The following is a 17514-nucleotide window of genomic DNA, read 5'->3' on the forward strand; positions in this document are numbered from 1 at the left end:
AGCGTTAAAAATGATTAAAATTGAAACCCTTGCAGCTTAAAATAAGATTCAACATTTATTAAGGAATATACTTAAACTTTGAAAGATTTATTTTTGGCTGAGAAAGGGGCAAAGGGCTGAGAAAGGAGAGAAAGGAAAGAAAGAAAACATTAATTTTGAAGGAACTATTTCCTTAATAAATAAGAAAACTATAAGATACTTGCTTACAATTCCTTATGACCCATACTTTTTAAACATAACACTATTAACAATTAATTCACGTGTGTTAGCAATAAATTAAAATTTGCATTACTTTATGATACTTAAATTTATTATTTTTTTTTACAGTTAAAATTTAATGATATACAAATCATTTCTCTGTATATAATTATAAATGATGTAAAATGGTTAAAAAATTTTCTTAATGGCATATTCCACAATTTGAAACATTTTAAAATATTGTGATGGTTTGATCTACTTGATCATGTGATAGCTTTTTCGGGTTATTAAATGAAAATTTAATGATTTTGTTTAAAGACTGCTCCTTAACCTTGAACATGACAAATTCATTTATACAGAAGCTGTTGTGGTCAGTATTAATTTTAGGGCATATAACTTAATTAGTTTGGGAATTTGTCCCATATGGAGCTCTTCCTTTCCAGATTTTTAAATTGCGAGAATACGAATCGAGATATGTGATTTTCAAATAGCGAGAAGACTCACAATGTATATTTTTTAAAACGTGTAAACATGAATAGCGATATGTGGTTTTTAAATCACGTGAATATAAATCGTGGTGTGTGATTTTTGAATTGCGAAAAGAGTAATAACGTATGATTTTTTAAACGCTAAAATATGAATCGCGATTTGTGATTTTAAATCTCAAGAATACGAATCGCGATAGATGATTTTTAATGTTAGTATGAAATCTCGTTAATGTTAATATGAAATGCAATTTTCAGACCGCGAGAATACGAATTACGATGTGTGACTTTTAAATTGCGACTGTCAAAAAATAAACGTGCCAAAAAATACTTATATTTGGGTTGATATCGACACAGAGCAAGTGAGTGATTAATTTAATGCACGATTCAAAACTCGCATGCCGTGAAAATATAGTGATAAAGATATGAGGATGTTTTGAACCGTGGGGAAAGGCGTAGGTTCCCATCGTAAATAAAAAGGGATTTTAATAGTTATAACTACCGAAAAAAACTATTAAAATCCTTTTATATTTACGATGAAATCGGCATAACTAGCGTCAAAAAGTAATGTATTTAAATGCCCGGGATTCGCGTAAAAAATATTAGGACGTTCGAAACCTTGTTGAAATGTGTAGCAATAATAATTGCCAAAATAACGATTCATAAATAATTTGATTTGCGATAAAATCGTCACAAATAAACCACTTCAAAAAATGGTTAGCTCAATGAGTGAATCGTTACTCGCAATTCACAATAATGTCGTGCTAAAAATATCGCGATTTTGAAAACTAGCAATAACTGCCGAAAAAATGATCAAAAGTCATTTAGATTTACGATGCTGTTTACTCAATTAAAGCGTCTCATAACTTTCAAAACGTTCGAACATATTTCGATTTCATAAAAAAAAAAATATCGAGATTTCAGAAACTACGTGAAAATGGGTAGCAATAATTATCGAAAAGTCATTGAATTTTCGACGAAATCACCACACACGAAGAGGGTCAATAATAATGTCGAATTAAAATATTGGGATTTACAAAACTATGCGTATATCCGTAGCATTAACCATTGAGAAACTACATTGGTTGAGATTTTGTGCATCAAAAATTTGATTGCGCAATATTATTTTATTTTAAATCCGCCGTAGAACATCCGACCCAGTTTTTTGGGTTTACGACTACTAATCTTCAACTCCTAATTTCGAACCAATCCAGAAGACATGGAAACTCCTAAATCAGTACCCCCAGAGGTATGATTTGTTATGGGAACATGAAGGATTTTGTGACTCGACAGATTTAATGTGCATCAGTAACCATTGTAGGCTGGGATCGAACCCAAGAACTCTTTGAAATGGGCCCAGTGCCCTACCAACCAGGCTATCCCAGCCTGATTGCGCAATTTAAAATTACCGAACTTTTTTTTATTTATTTTTTAAAATTGCTAATTTTAAAAATTATGTTTAGGTTGCTGCCGCAGGCTATACATACGGCTGTACAGGTCGTATGCTGTGCCCCTCTACTTAAAACAATTAAAAATAAATTTTTTTAAATGATTTGGTCTGACATTTGCTCAATATATCCTTCAATGATGTTTATTTTTAAAGATCAAGTGCCATTGCCTGGATTACATTTGTCCGGTATACCATTACAATGCTCGTAAAGTAACTACATAGCCCCGTTTGGGCAATACTTTCAAAATTAAAAAAACTGAAATATTTATAATTTCAACGTTCAATAAATATAAATTTATGAAGAGTTTTTAAGCAGCAATACATTGCCAAAAAAGTATTATGTTTCCCCAATTGTGACAATTTTCTTTTGAAATAAATTGAAAAGTATGCATTAAAGTTTGCTTGTGTGATTATTTAACAAATGAAGATTTCTTTTAACTGAATGAGACATTTCTTCTTATCCTACCACAAACACCACATTCAATTCTCCTATTTTAGGCAAAGCATAGAAATTCTGTAAAATGTGGTGTTATTTTCATTGAACTATGCTTACATTACATTCATTAAGACACAAAAAAATTTCATGCATGAATTTTTTTTTAAGAAATAGAATGGGGCGTATAGGCACCCATTCACCAAAACAATGAACAAACCATTTAGCTGAATGCTTGTTTTTTATGAATTTTTTTTTATTTTATTTACTGACTTGCAACTTTAATCCATCATAAAAACATAATGATAAATCTCAAATGGAATAATTATGCATTTTCAAAAACTTTCATTTGTCATTTAACGTTTTAAGTTAAAAGAAAACTTCAATAGCATAAGAAATTTTCTCAGCAGAAAGTGTTCACTACAATTGAATTATTGTTAGTTTTTGGGTGTCTTAACAGCCTTTGACAATTGCAGAAAAATAAAATTAGTGAAAAAAATACCCCACAATGTTAATAAAAAAATATTTATTGAAATGGCGCGTATGCTCAACTTTGGCCGAAAATGGGTTAAAATGAAGTGAATCTAAAATTAGACCACACGAAATTTTAGATAAGAGTTAAAACAAAATTAAGACGATTAAAAGTGATAAAAAAATTGAAAAGCGAATTAAGGCAAATAAGAAGGACTGCGTTAGACTTTAGAATGAACTGGCCCTTAGTACTTAAAACTTTTTTACCAATAAAATAGGTCCCTATCAAATATAATATTAAACTTCCACTTTAAGATATACACGAAAAGTAAATAATTTATGATAAATATAAAAATACCGTTGTTTTTGAATCAGTAATAATTTCATAAGATATTGAAACTGAAATATCTAGATTAGTTGTAATATTAATGAAGGGATTCATATTAATCAAGGGATTCATATTAATCAGATTCATATTAATCAAATGCTTCATATTCATCAGATTCATATTAAGATAATTTTATTTTAGTCTGGGCAAATATGAATTTCAAAATGCCGTTTAAAAGCAAAAGTAGAATAATTTATATCTTTCTTTTCAGCACTAGTCACTTTATATTTTAGTTAACTAATCACTTATGCTTTCTTGGGCGCTTTCTGAGAACAGCTTTATTTAAATAAAGGATTTAAAACTTCTAACACTGGATTAAATGAATCAAAACTCCGACCCAAATCGGCTCAGATACGACCTATAATAACGAGAAATATATGAACAAAGTGCTTTATTATTATTATTTTTTTTATAATTATTTTTTTTTATAATTATAATATACTTCCGATATTATTATGTTATAAAAGGATACGAATTCCACTTTTGTATGCATCAAAATTACTAAGTATTTAAATTATTAAATCAGAATACATATTAACTATTTTTTCGTTACATAAATTTACTTTAAAATAATTAGTATAACAATGAATTAGTATAGTTATGTGGTGACTAGTGCACGCTAAATCTGTTGGGTGACAAAGTCCTCCATGTTCCGTTAACAAATTATGCCTTTGAGGATTGGAGATTGATCGTTCTCTAGTTCAGGTCAAAATTACGTCCTGTAGATGATTGATTGAATGGATGTATGTATGAATGGGTTCGCTCTATAAGTGGGTGTGACGTATGGGTGCGGAAGTTGTCGAATTCTTGGCCATAGATGCCGAAACTGGAGAACAAGATCACACCCCAGTGCCTTAATGGCTACGACAATAACAAAAATAATAGTTATCTATAAAAATGAAATTGAAATGCCTGCTCTATGGTAAATAATGGCTACATGATAAATAATGCTATATGATAAATAATGGCTGCCATATGCTATATCTAATGCCACTTACCAATGTCAGCAAGCCTGCTTAGTGTAACTAAGCTAATGTAAGGAAGAAATGCTTCAGTGACGCCATCTCTGGCCAAAACTGTGAATTCAATGACACACACGTCACAGCCTATTACAGGGCGGACACAATCATATATCCACTTATTCATCCACAGATCATAATTTCAAGCTGAACCCGAGAACAATCAATCTCTAATTCAGTACCCCAGAGGTATGATTTGTTTTGTGAACATAGAAGACTTTGTGACCCGACAGAATTAACGTGCACCACTCACCATTTACTACACGGGGAGTTTTCGGTCGGCGGTGATAGAACTCACGACCTCTTGGACATGGACCCAACGCATTATTTACCAGGCTATACAGGCCCTACTTAAAATTCCAAATCTTACATATTTCTATTTCCTATTTGGGACCAAATCTTTTTGTGAAAAAAATTTCAAAAAAGTTCTTATAGATACTATAGATATTTCTTATGTATAAACCAGTTTACTTATTATGCAAAATGATATAAAATTGTAATTTTTGAATAAAATGTAATGAATGAATTGTAAGGCATACAATTTTTGCATCGTTAAAAAAAATGCAATTTAAAATGACGAAATGCAAAATTTAGGAAAATCATTCGAATTCCTGAGAATTTTTTTAAAAATGCATAAGTCGTATTGTTTGAAAAAGTCTTATGTTTAAAAATTAAGGGAATCTGTCGAACGCTTACATTACATTCATTAGGATATCTTAATTATATTTTATTTAAGAAATAAAATGGTGCGTATAGACACTATACACCAAACCAATGAACGAACCATTTGTTGAACGCTTGTTTTCTTATGAATTTTTTTATTTTTTAATATTTTTTCATTTACTGATTTGCAACTTTAATCCATCATAAAATCATAATAATTTATCTCAAAAGTAATAATTAGACATTTTCAAAAAATTTCATTTGTCAATAACCATTTTATGTTAAAAAAAACTTTAATAGTTTAAAAATTTCCCAACAGAAAGAGCTCACTCCAATTGAATTACAATTAATTTTTGGGGTTCTTAAGAATCCTTGATAATAGCAGAAAAATAAAATTAGTGAGAAATATACGTCATAGTGATAATAAAAAATATTTATTAAAACGGTGCGTTTGCACAACTTTGGCAGAAAATGGGTAAAAATTAATTGAATATAAGTGTAGACCACACGAAACTTTAGGGAAAAGTAAAAACAAAATTAAGAGGATTAAAAGTGATAAAAAAATTTAAAAGCGAATTAAGGCAAATAAGAAGGATTGCGCTAGAATTTGCAATGAACGGGTCCTTAGTACTTAAAACTTTAGAGGTATTTTTTAAAACAAATTTGGATTTTTGACGTCCAAAATATGGGGGTAGTAGTACACTGCTCCTAATAATTTCACAGGGGAACAATAAAAACTTAAGACTCATTAATACAGATTCACTTCTTAGCATAATTCGATAAATCACGATAATTTTTTTAAGCATATTGCACATTTTTGCACATAAATATAAAACGAATTTATCCGTAAATAATTGCATGTAAAGAATAATTTTAAGTATTTTTTATCATATTATTTAATAGCAGTTTAAAAACGTTTGAATTGCAAGGTATACTGATTTTCACATAATTTTGAAGTATTTAATTTTAAATGTTAGAATACAAAATTTAAGAAATTTCAACGAAGCATTTTTAAAGATTGGATTTTGCAGAAACTATTCAACAGATTTTATTCCATTTTTTTTTCATTTGAAATTACTTTAAAATAAAGTAAATTTGTAAAATGATTTGCGTACTTTAAAACTCAAAATTTATTAATTATTTTAAAATAAATTTAGAAAAAAAATAACTTTTATAAAAACATTTATAAAAGCTTAAAATAGATTTCTCTTATTAATTTTAAGACAGAGTCACACAAAGAGACATAAGTATTTAAGAATCCAATTGAAAGATTATTTTCTGAAGTTAATAGGTAATATTTTTTTAGAAATATACGCATTAAGATAACTCCCGAAATTCATCATAGTCTAAATGTTTTTGAACAAATCATTATTTCTAAATTTTTCTGCTTTAATGACTTTTGATTAAATTTCAGAAATTTCAGTTAAATAGTGGGAGCAATATAAAATACATTTTTTTTATACATAAATACATAGCTTTCCTATTACTGTAAAGTCATTAATGTGAAATGCAGAAACATCCAAAGTAAGCTGTTACATCCCCGAAATTCCTCTTAATCTAAAGGTTTCGGAACAATACTAGAGTTTTAAAAGTGGAAGTAGAAAAATTTATGTCTCTCTTTTCAGCGCTAATCAATTTATATTTTAGTTAACTAATCAATTATGCTTTCTTAGGCTCTTTCTGAGAACAGCTTAATCTAAATAAAGTTTTTTAAACTTCTAACACGGGATCAAATGAATAAAAATTGTGTAAGAAATCAGCTCAGATATGACTCATAATAACGTGAAAAATATGAACAAAGTGGTTTATTATTATTATTTTTTGGTTTATTATCATAATACTTCCGATATTATTCGATAAAAAAAGATACGAATTCTACTTTTTGTATGCATAAACATTACTAAATATTAAAAATTTATTTATTAATTCAGAATATATATTCAATTTTTTTTTATTTTCAAGTCATTAGTATAACAACGAATTTGTATAGTTATATGATGACCAGTGCACGTTAAATATGTCGTATCACAAAGTCCTTCCAGTTCCTATAACAAATTATGCCTCAAAGGTACTGGATTGGATATTGATCGTTCTGTGGTTCAGATCAAAATTACTGTATGTGAATGAATGAATGAATGGATGTATGAATAGGTCCGCACTATAAACGGGTGTGACGTATGGGTGTGGCAGAAGTTGAATTCGTGACCACAAATGACTCTTTCTCTCAATACTTGATCTAGCGGCTCCCTTGTCTTCTGGATTGGGTTCAAAATTACAAGACTAAGGAGTTGAACATTAGTAGTCGTAAGCTCATAAAATTTGGTCGGCTGTTCAACGACGGTTATAAATTAAAATGTAGTCATGTAGGAACGAAACGAAATTGAAATCGCTGCTTATATGATAAATATATTTCTATTTATGAGGTCAAGCGGGTTTCCTTTATTAGTTTAAAGTATGTCGATCTTTTGAAGTTAGTTTATTATTAGTCTTAGTGTCGCTTGAATTTAATTCATAGTTGATTTTCAAATCCCATTAAATTAGTATTGTTTTAGATTAATTGCAAACCTATGCGTTATTAAAATAAATCATGTTTTGCTCTTAGTTGGTGTTTTCAATTTATGGTGCAAATATAGTTATTTAAATCATGTTATATATCATATAATAAATAGTAAATAAACTATTTTCTGTTAAATATTTCTTTTCTGCATTTCCAATATTAATTTAGAATTATCATTCAATAATTAAGTCCAAAATTAGGATTCCGTTATTCCTTATCAAATGGCCGGTATCAATTAAGAAAATGTCAGACAAGCGCGCGTTAGAATCTATTTAAGTTTAATGTTGCTAAAATACAAAATTGATTTCTTTTTATGTAAAAAACTGTGAATATTAAATGTTGCAAAATCTTGGATAGCCGTGGTGGTTGAGGGGATAGAGCGCTCACCCTCATATGAAGTGGCTGGATGAATTCTGCACCCGGCTTGCACCGACAGCAGTGCTAACGTAAAAATATCCTTAGTGGTAGACGGATAATGGGTTCAAGGGATCTTGAAAGGCTTTCGTTTTTTTCCGCTCCATGTAGCGCAAATGCGGGTTAGTTTCATAGAGAAGTCTTTCACGAAGGCGAATTTCTCCCTATACTTGATCCAGGAGTTTCCTTGTCTTCTGGATGGGGTTCAATATTACAAGGCTACGGAGTTGAATATTAGTAGTTTAAACCCGAAATTGGGTCAACTTTTCAATGACGGTTATAAAAAAATTACAAATTTTGTAGAATATGCATAAAAAAATAACCATAAAGAAGTATTGCTTCTGGGTTTTTTTAAAAGCATTTTTTTAAAATTTGTATTAAATAATTTGTTTTGATACTTTTACTTCATTCAAGTTATTTTGGTATTGAACTAAATTGGTAAAATATTTTTGAAACGAGTGTGATATACTAATAGCCAATTTTACGGTGCATTTCGTATATTGATTGGTAAATGAAATATTTTCTATCAAATGTCAATTTATTTAAAGTTATTGGAATTGATTTACAATAAACATATAGTTGATAAATTCCGCTTAAACAATATTAGTAACAATCATGTAAGCATTAAAAATTATTCAACCGGAAAAAATCTTTCAAAAACCATGTTTCAAATTTGTTTCCATAATTTTAGAAATTTTACAAAATCAAATTCAATGATATATTCTTTGTGGATAAACCAGCGAATTTCAAAACAAAATTTGCAATTTTAACAATATTTAAATTTTGAAAAAGGAAAATTTAAAAATCATACTTTATTTTAATTCTACAAGACGTAGTATTTTTTTTTTAAATCACTCTTTAAATTCTTTAAACTATCTATGATATAAACACAGATAAAAAATTGCTATTCTATTTTTATATTTATTAAAAAAAAAAATTTCGCGTGATTTTTATTTCGCAAAATGCAATTTGCTAACATATTTTAGCTAATAATAGCATAGAATTTATAAATACAACTTTCTTTTTCAGTTTACTGCCCGAATAGATTCAATATTATACATAAGAAAAGTTTATTATAAATCAATAAGTATTCATTTCTTGGCAGTTTTTTAGTGGGAAAGGTTTCAAAAAATAAAAAAAAATATCTCTGCAAAAATAAATAAATAAAGGGTTAATAATTATTTGCATCTAGAGTAAAAAACTTAAAATTCTGTTGTTGTTTCTAATGCCACCTGACAATACCAGCAAGCCTGCTTGGTGAAACTAAGCGAATTTAAGGCAAAAGTGCGTTTCTTGTGCTTCAGTGGCGCCATCTATGGCCAAAAATACTAATTCAGTCACGCGTACGTCGCATTTCTTTTACACGGCGGACACATTCATATATCCAATTATTCATTCACAGATCGTGATTTTAACCTGAAACTGAGAACGATCAATCTTTAATTCAGTACCCCAGAGATATGATTTGTTTTGTGAACATAGATGACTGTGTGACCCGACAGGTTTAACGTGCACCATTCACCATTTATTACACGTGGAGTCTTCGGTCAGCGATGATCGAACTTATGATCACTTGGACATGGGTCCATCACCATAACAAGCAGGCTATCCTGGCAGTACTTATTATTCTATACCTTAAATACTTCCATTTCCCATTTGGAATCAAACCTTTATGTGAAGAAAATTTCAAAAAATTTCTTATGCATGTATAGACATTTCTTACGTATGAACCAGTTTACTTATAGTGCAAAACAACGTAACAAAATTGTAATTTTTGAATAAAAAATATTAATTCTCAAACCAAGTGTCCTTCTGTTTTGCATTATATCAAAAAGGTAACACAGTTTTGTCAAAAACAGGAATAGAATAAATGACCTCTGTAAACAGCATCACTTTACCGTGAGACAAGTTTCGGTTTGACATAATCCGTTTATCAATTAAAAATTAGATAGCTACATTAAAAAAGCAACAGATATTAGAAAATTTAAATTTTTGGACAAAACACGTAATGATTTCAAAACTGATAAGAATGAGAATTTTAATCTTACCTGTATTTTGTTGTACTACGTTATACAGCTCATATCACATCATAGCTCTTTCCTATAAGAAAAATTGTTGCTGTAGTAAAACCATAGTTAAAAAATAAGAGCAGTCTAAATAGTACAATTAAAAATTCAGGGTATGCTACTACTCCCTATGGGGGTTGGAAAAGATTGGGTTCCGTCTCCAGACATAACTCCCTCATGTTTTTCAAATTCCAATACTTTGACCAAGATATTATAACGAGCATACTATGAATTTAAATTATAACTTTACAAGCTCAATGAGTGACAATTTAATGGAAAAACTACATCATTTTTCTGCTGCTTTTATAACCTTTTTATAGATAATATTCTCCCATTCGGGTTTTCATACTCAAAATATCATATTTAGGTAATCGCTTTTATCAGTGTACCAAATTCATCGTGAAATCCATTACTGTTTGAAATTTATTTTGTCAGCTAGTTTTTTTCAGCCAGGATTAAGTTTCGACATTTTGATGTGATGTTAGTACCAGTTGCCTCTTCTCACATCACGTTACGTAAATCTATATCGTTTAAATAATTTTCAGACCATTTTTGCATGGTATTTAAAACTCAAATATTTTCAATATATTACGACATTCTGAAACGTACTAAAACATTTTAGCGGCTCTGAGAGAAACATTGAGACATTTTATCATGGTTAATAAAAATCAGAATTTGTTTAACAAAGTATAAATTAAACAGAAGTCTTTTTTTAATTCCAATTATATTTTTTCATTTTCTTTTTATAAAGGTTTTCACATTTAGCGATCAGAGAACGCTGACAAAATCTAAAAATAACTTTCAATATTATTTAACAATGGTACTGCAACTAAAACTCTTAATAGTATTACCAATAAAAGAATTTATTCACAGCAAACTAATTACGGAAGATATAAGTTTAATCAGTTATTTTTTTTTAATCAAATTCAAAGCAATAATGAATGGCAAAGACAGAGAACCAACTTGTCGAATGAAAAGTATATTAATTTAGAAGAGAAAACATTTTTAAATAAAAACTCTTCTTGGTAGAACAAGTCTTTATTCCTTATTTACAAGTAGATAACTACACATTTAATAAATTTTAAAATTACTTTTATTTAAATAAATATAGATAAAATTAAATGGGCATAAAATAATGAAATATATTTCTTGCCGAAGAAATATATTTAGTGCTAATTAAACATCAAATTATTTTATACACTGCATTGAGTACTTTATGAAAATTATATATGATATGAATAATGAAAATTTATAATTTAAAAGTTACATTAGCTACTTTTAAGCTCAGAAGAAAATATTGTTTCTTTATTTATTTACTTATTCCTTTGATGTACTCGCCACTCTCACCAGTTTTAACCAGTTTCTCACTAGTATTTTCATTCCCGCAAGCTTGGCGAGAAAAAGTTTCATTTTATTTTATAACCATCGTTGAACAGCTGACCCAATTTTGGGTTTACGACAACTAATGTTCAACTCTGTAGCCCTGAAATTTCGAACCTAATCCAGAAGACAAGGGAAAATTTGTACTTTTCGACGGAACTAATCCACATTTACGTTACATGGAGAGGAAGACCACGAGAACCTTCTACTGTCAGCCTGGCGGTAAGGGGACTCTAACTCATGATCCATCAGCCCTGTGGCCGGTGCAAGCCGGATACGGAATTCGTATTGCCCAGCCGTGGCTGGGATTCGAACCCGGTTCACCTTACGTTTTATCCCCAGAGCCATTGCGGCTCATCAATAAAGATTTTGAAGAAAAGGTAACCCCGGATAAACATCCTCAGTCTAAGGGAAGTTAATAACTGGCACTTACCTTCGTCGCATAACGAACGCAAAATGTTTAAGTTTGTTAAAAATGTTTATTCCTCTGATAAAGTTACACTATTATTTTGAATAAATTGTTCTGAGAAAGTTTAACCTTTTATATTCTCTCCAGTGGTGATCGCGCTCATCGCAGCACGCTAAAAGCAACCTTCTTGGAAAAATAATTAGATTATACTACGTGAGTTATTGGATTGTATACTACGTGGCGACGATTCAAGTTTGTTTTTAAGGTCATTCGTTTGGTTTAATTATGCAATTTGTTCCCCTTAGAAATTCTTTTTTCGTTGTTAGTATTAATTTTAATATAAATTTAATTCTAAAATGAAAATACGTGTCAAAATTGCGTTAGTGCGTTAATTCGTTTAATTTGTTTAAACTTGTTATTAAAGTTGAACATGGCAAACGGAATTGAACAGAATCTTACTGAATCTCTATTTGCAAGTATACTTTTTAAACTACCACTAAACATGGCAGAATAATATCACACTTTGGTTCACAGACTCTGAAAATAAACAAATTCGCAAACTTCTTTCTGCTTTGCAGTTAGGGGACGACAAAGGTCAGGTCGGGTGGTCCTTTTTTGTGCACTGTACATCTTTAAATGAACATTTTTTGAAAACCTTACGGCTACAACGTTTGCCAGCAGAAATACAATACCAACATATCTTTCCGTTAGCTTAGCGCAACTCGAAAATTTAGCTCAACCAGCTGATAAAATAGCCAAATTTAGAACGGATCCCCTACTAAATGTTTGTGTAATAAATAAATCCACGAAAAGATTTTTCAACATCGAACCTGGGATATCAACACTTCGTATCGATGATAACGATAACAGGTAACACCTGGTATCGATGTAATAACACTTCGTCAGCAAATAACAGCAATTTGAAAGATTTTCTCGTGAGAGATCGCGCAATCGATCTCGAACAAGATATAATAATTTTCTTAGAGATAGATCCAGCTATAGGGGAAAAGAAAAAACGTCTAAATTCAGTTTTTATCATTCGAAATTTTGTCAAAAAGCTAGGTTAAAAGCTAGGTTTCTCGTGTTCTTACAACAATAGCCAGAAGAACTAAAAACGGTTGTCGCTGGGACGGCGACAAGTGATCTAAATGCCGAATGATGTTCGTGTCGTTTATTTGTATTTGATAAAAAGACGAATTAAAATTTTTTAGTGGATTCAGGTTTGGACGTGAGTAACTTGCCCGCCTCGAAAATGATTAGAAATTTGTAACCATTAGAATTTTTTAAAGCTAATAATTCAAAAATGTTGACCTACGGAAGTAAGTTATTGAACATCATTAATCGTTCTTCGTAATTCAGAATTACGAAAGGACTGCAAATAAAAAAATTTTAATTACTCCGTTGCCTATTCCAATTATTTTCAGAGCACTTAGGGCTGTTGATTGACCAAAAATGGCGTAAATTAATTGTCCCTTTTCTTTATTTGGCATAACTACCGAAATGGATACTTTTTAAATAAAATAAATTTCAGGTGACGCATATTTTTTATTTTATAACCGGCGTTGAACAGCCGACCCCAATTTTTTTTTGGCTTACGACTACTCATGTCCTTGTCATTTTGAACCCAATCCAGAAGACAAGGGAACTACTGGATGAAGTATTAGGAGAAATTTTGCCTTCGTGGCAGACTTATTTTGACGGAACTACCTCGTATTTGCGTTACAAGGAGAAGAAAACCACGAAAACCTGCCCTGGTAAGATGGATGGCAAGGGAACTCTATAATCCGTCTACCACTGAGGATATTTTACGTCAGCACTATGGTCGATCGCGCCGCGTGCAAAATTCGAATCAACCAGTTGTTGCGGGGATCTAACCTGGGTCACCTCGTTGAAAGGCGAGTGCTCTATTCCCTAAGCCACCATGTCTCAGGAGACACATATTAAATTTTCTGGGAATAAGTAAATTAACCTCAAAAATTAAGCAGGCGTATCATAATACTGCACATTACATCAATGCAACTGGTCCGCCTTCACAGAGTAAACCTAGACGATTAAGTCCAAAAATATAGGATGTTGTAAAACAAGAATTTCAGTTTATGCTAGAGCAGGGTATTCGCCAGCCCTCGGTGTCTCTATGGTCGTCTCTACTACTTAAAGCTTAGGAAATATTCAACCAGTTCGTGACTAGAGGAAATTAAACACAGCAACAACAAGACGGTACTCGATTCCCCAACAATAAGACTTCACCCACGCGTTTCATAACAAATATTTTTTTAAAGATTGTTTTCATATTCCAGTACACTCCAGACGACAAACAAAAAGTTGAGAACACTTTTTGGCTTTTCGAATTTTGGTCTGTGCCGCAAACTTTTCAGAGGTTCATTAATAAATGCAAAATTTATTAGATCTGCGTTTTTGGAGATTTGCCTTATCGCTACGTTAACCTCGGTGAAATCTTTATTTTTTTAGTGAATCAGAGGAACAGCCAGGGTACGTAGCCAAATCTCTCAACAAAAAATAAGCACCTTTTAAGTACTTATCAAGCACTCAAAAAATATTTTTAAGCACTCTATACTTTAAGAAAATGCAAAATAATTTTCAAAGACTTTACATGATGAAGATAAAATAACTAGTTTCTGACTCTTTTCTTGATTATATTAGACACCATAAACAGATAAATAGATTTCGGTTCGATATCAGAAGGTGGAAAATGATGTCTGAAATGGGGAATATTTTGCAAAATGTTGCAGATTTGCACATAAGAGTGCAATAATCTTACCGAACCCAGCTCAGTATACGCACATGCGGATTCGCAAGTATTACATCAAACATGTAAAATGATTGGCGCTTTCATACGCTATGGACCGACAGTACGTCACAAGAGATTGTGGCTGAATGATTTGTGAGAATGTTGAATAGAACAATGTGAAAAACATGGCTTTGCATAATACGCTGCGAAATCGACATGGTAAAGAAAAAATCTCATTTTCGAAAGGAAAAATGAAGCACTTTTTAAAAATATCCAATGAAAAAAGCACCTTTAAGGGCTTTTAAAAAACGAAAATAAGTACCTTTAACCACTTTTTAAAAACGCTACGCACCTTGACAGCACAAAACGCATGTTCGAGCCGTATTTCAAAAATTAAACGAATATGCTTTAACGGTAAGTGTATCAAAATGTCCGTTTGGAGTGTCAGAAATTTCGCTTTTTGGAGAATTAATAACTAAAGATAGCAACAAACCACAACCTGATAAAATATACACTATTTTAAGTTACCCGCAGACAAAAGCAATTAAGAATTGCGAAGATTTCTCTGATTTCTTAATTTTTTGTGTTCTACCTGAACTTATTTAAATGATTTTTTGGAAGGCTCAAACAGCGGAATGATAATCGTGTGATTAACTGATCAGAACAGGCCATGAGCGAATTTCAAAATTGCAAAACCCTTTCAGCAAACGCTACGCAGCTTGCGCATCCTAACCTCGATGCAAATTTAGAATTGTCGCGCGTATGCCTCGGATTTTGCAACGGAAAAATCTTTATTTCAAACAGAAAATTTACTTCTTCAACTGTTAGCATTTTTTGCACTAACTATACGAAACTGAAAAACGCTATAGCGCTTACGATAGGGAGTTGTAATCAAGCAATTCAGTTAAGTGCTCGAAATTTTGCTTTGCTCACAGAAAACAAACCACTCACCTATGCATTTAAGCAAAAGTGAGATAAATGTTCACCCTCGGCAAGCTCGTCAATTAGATTTTTTATCTCGGTTTACAACTGATATAGGATACCCAAATGGTTCTGATAATATAACAGCAGATGCGTTATCAAAAATATCTTCTATAAACAATACCAAATCCTATAGATTACAGCAAAATCGCAGAAGCTCAGGAAAATGATAAAGAATTTAATCGTTTAATCAATATTTCCCAAGATTTAGATTTTAAAAATGTAAATATGGCTGATACAAACGCTTTTCTTTCATACTGCGACATTTCTACTAAAAATGTTAGACCTTTTATTCCAAGACAATTGTGTACACAAATATTTGATAGCATTCATTACTTATCACACTCCAGTACGAAAGCAATTAATAAACTGATTGTTAATGGATTTATTTAGCCTAACTTAAATAGAGATTGCAATATGCGGTCTAGTTACTGCATGCCATGTCAAAAATCATAAGGCATACTAAATCCCCTATTTTTTTTCTTTTCCAATAAAGTCCAACCGCTTCGACCTTATTCATCTTGATATCGTTGGCCCATTGCCACCATCCAAAGGATTTTCATACTGCTTAACGATGATCGACAGACTTACTAGATGGGTGGTAGCTGTTCCGATTACAGAAGAGACGGTAGCTGAGGCTTTATTTAAAAGCTGTATTTCTCGCTTTGGTAGGTAGGTACTTTATTTACCTCTTACTAGAGCTACACAATGAGCTATTGGCGACGGTCTGGAAAACTTCTCTGAGGGTGATCCGAAGACATGCCATCACAAATTTGATGGCTCTCCTGCTTGGCAGCCCGACGACCTGCTCTCGAACTAGAGCACTTAACGGTAGAACAGTTTAACGAGGACCGATGCCGCACAGTCTCGGTCCCTACGCAGACTGGTCAAACGGGTCACCCACCCGCTTACTGAACGCAGCGAGTGATGCTTGAGTTCGGTGTTCTACTGGGAAACGTATCTTTATGATCAGTTCACTGCGGGACTGCCCGGTTTAGGTCACCTTCAGTGATAACGATCGACCAGGGTCACCAGTTCGAGAGTAGACTCTTCAAAACTCTAGCACATCTCCTGGGCATCATCTGGGATCCTCACCTTACCATCCTCAAAGTAATGGAATGATAGAACAATGGCACCGACCCTTGAAAGCTGCCCTAAAGGCCTACAATACAGACTGTGGGGAGAGTAGAAATCGACAATGCCAACCTATATTTATCAAAAGGTACCTCAAGATTGGATCGAGTTAGCAGGTCTTATATACTAATGAATTGATATTTGATAATCGCAATGATAGTTAAGCCATACTACTACGCCACCAGACTTTTATCAGGGATACAATTCGATGAATGGATACTACTAGAACTGTATTAAGTTTACCGGATTTTGAGCATTTGAGGTGAGAGTTGTATTAAGTTCATGGTAGTGTATGTGGTCTCTCCTGTGTTGCTATTAACAGTCTAGAGCAGGGGTTTCCAACTTGCATGAGACCGGGGGCCACAATTAAAAACAAAAATCAAATGGTGGGCAGCAACTTTATCAAAATTTTATGCAGGACTCTTTTACGTTTGAAGGAACATTAAATATTACTGTCAGATTTTTACCAAGTTGCACAAAACAAAAGTATTGAATTACAAATTAAAATAAGAAGTAGATTTTTAAAAATATTTAATTGTTATTAGTAATATTTTTAAAAATATTAAATAAATCATAAAAATTCGGGCTACACTAACTTTAATGTGCACCTATGTATTAAACAATTTATGTGCAACAGATATCTAATTGCTAAGATATAAAACTTTAAAAAGGTTAGTATTAAAACTTACATAGTAGCACACAAAATGTTCAATGAGA

General features: G+C 31.6%; 1 long non-coding RNA gene across 1 annotated transcript in view; it reads right to left on the minus strand.

Annotated features, from left to right (window-relative positions):
* Window positions 1-17514, minus strand: part of LOC147802078 (uncharacterized) — a 96358-nt gene that overhangs the window by 54749 nt on the left and 24095 nt on the right. The window contains exon 4 of the long non-coding RNA XR_015429725.1: window positions 10127-10178. This is a non-coding gene — a long non-coding RNA (uncharacterized LOC147802078). The remainder of the gene's footprint in view (window positions 1-10126; window positions 10179-17514) is intronic.

Source organism: Parasteatoda tepidariorum, chromosome 10 (assembly GCF_982258835.1).
Source record: "Parasteatoda tepidariorum strain Cologne lab strain chromosome 10, Ptep-v5.0, whole genome shotgun sequence".
Classification (NCBI taxonomy): Eukaryota; Metazoa; Arthropoda; class Arachnida; order Araneae; family Theridiidae; genus Parasteatoda; species Parasteatoda tepidariorum.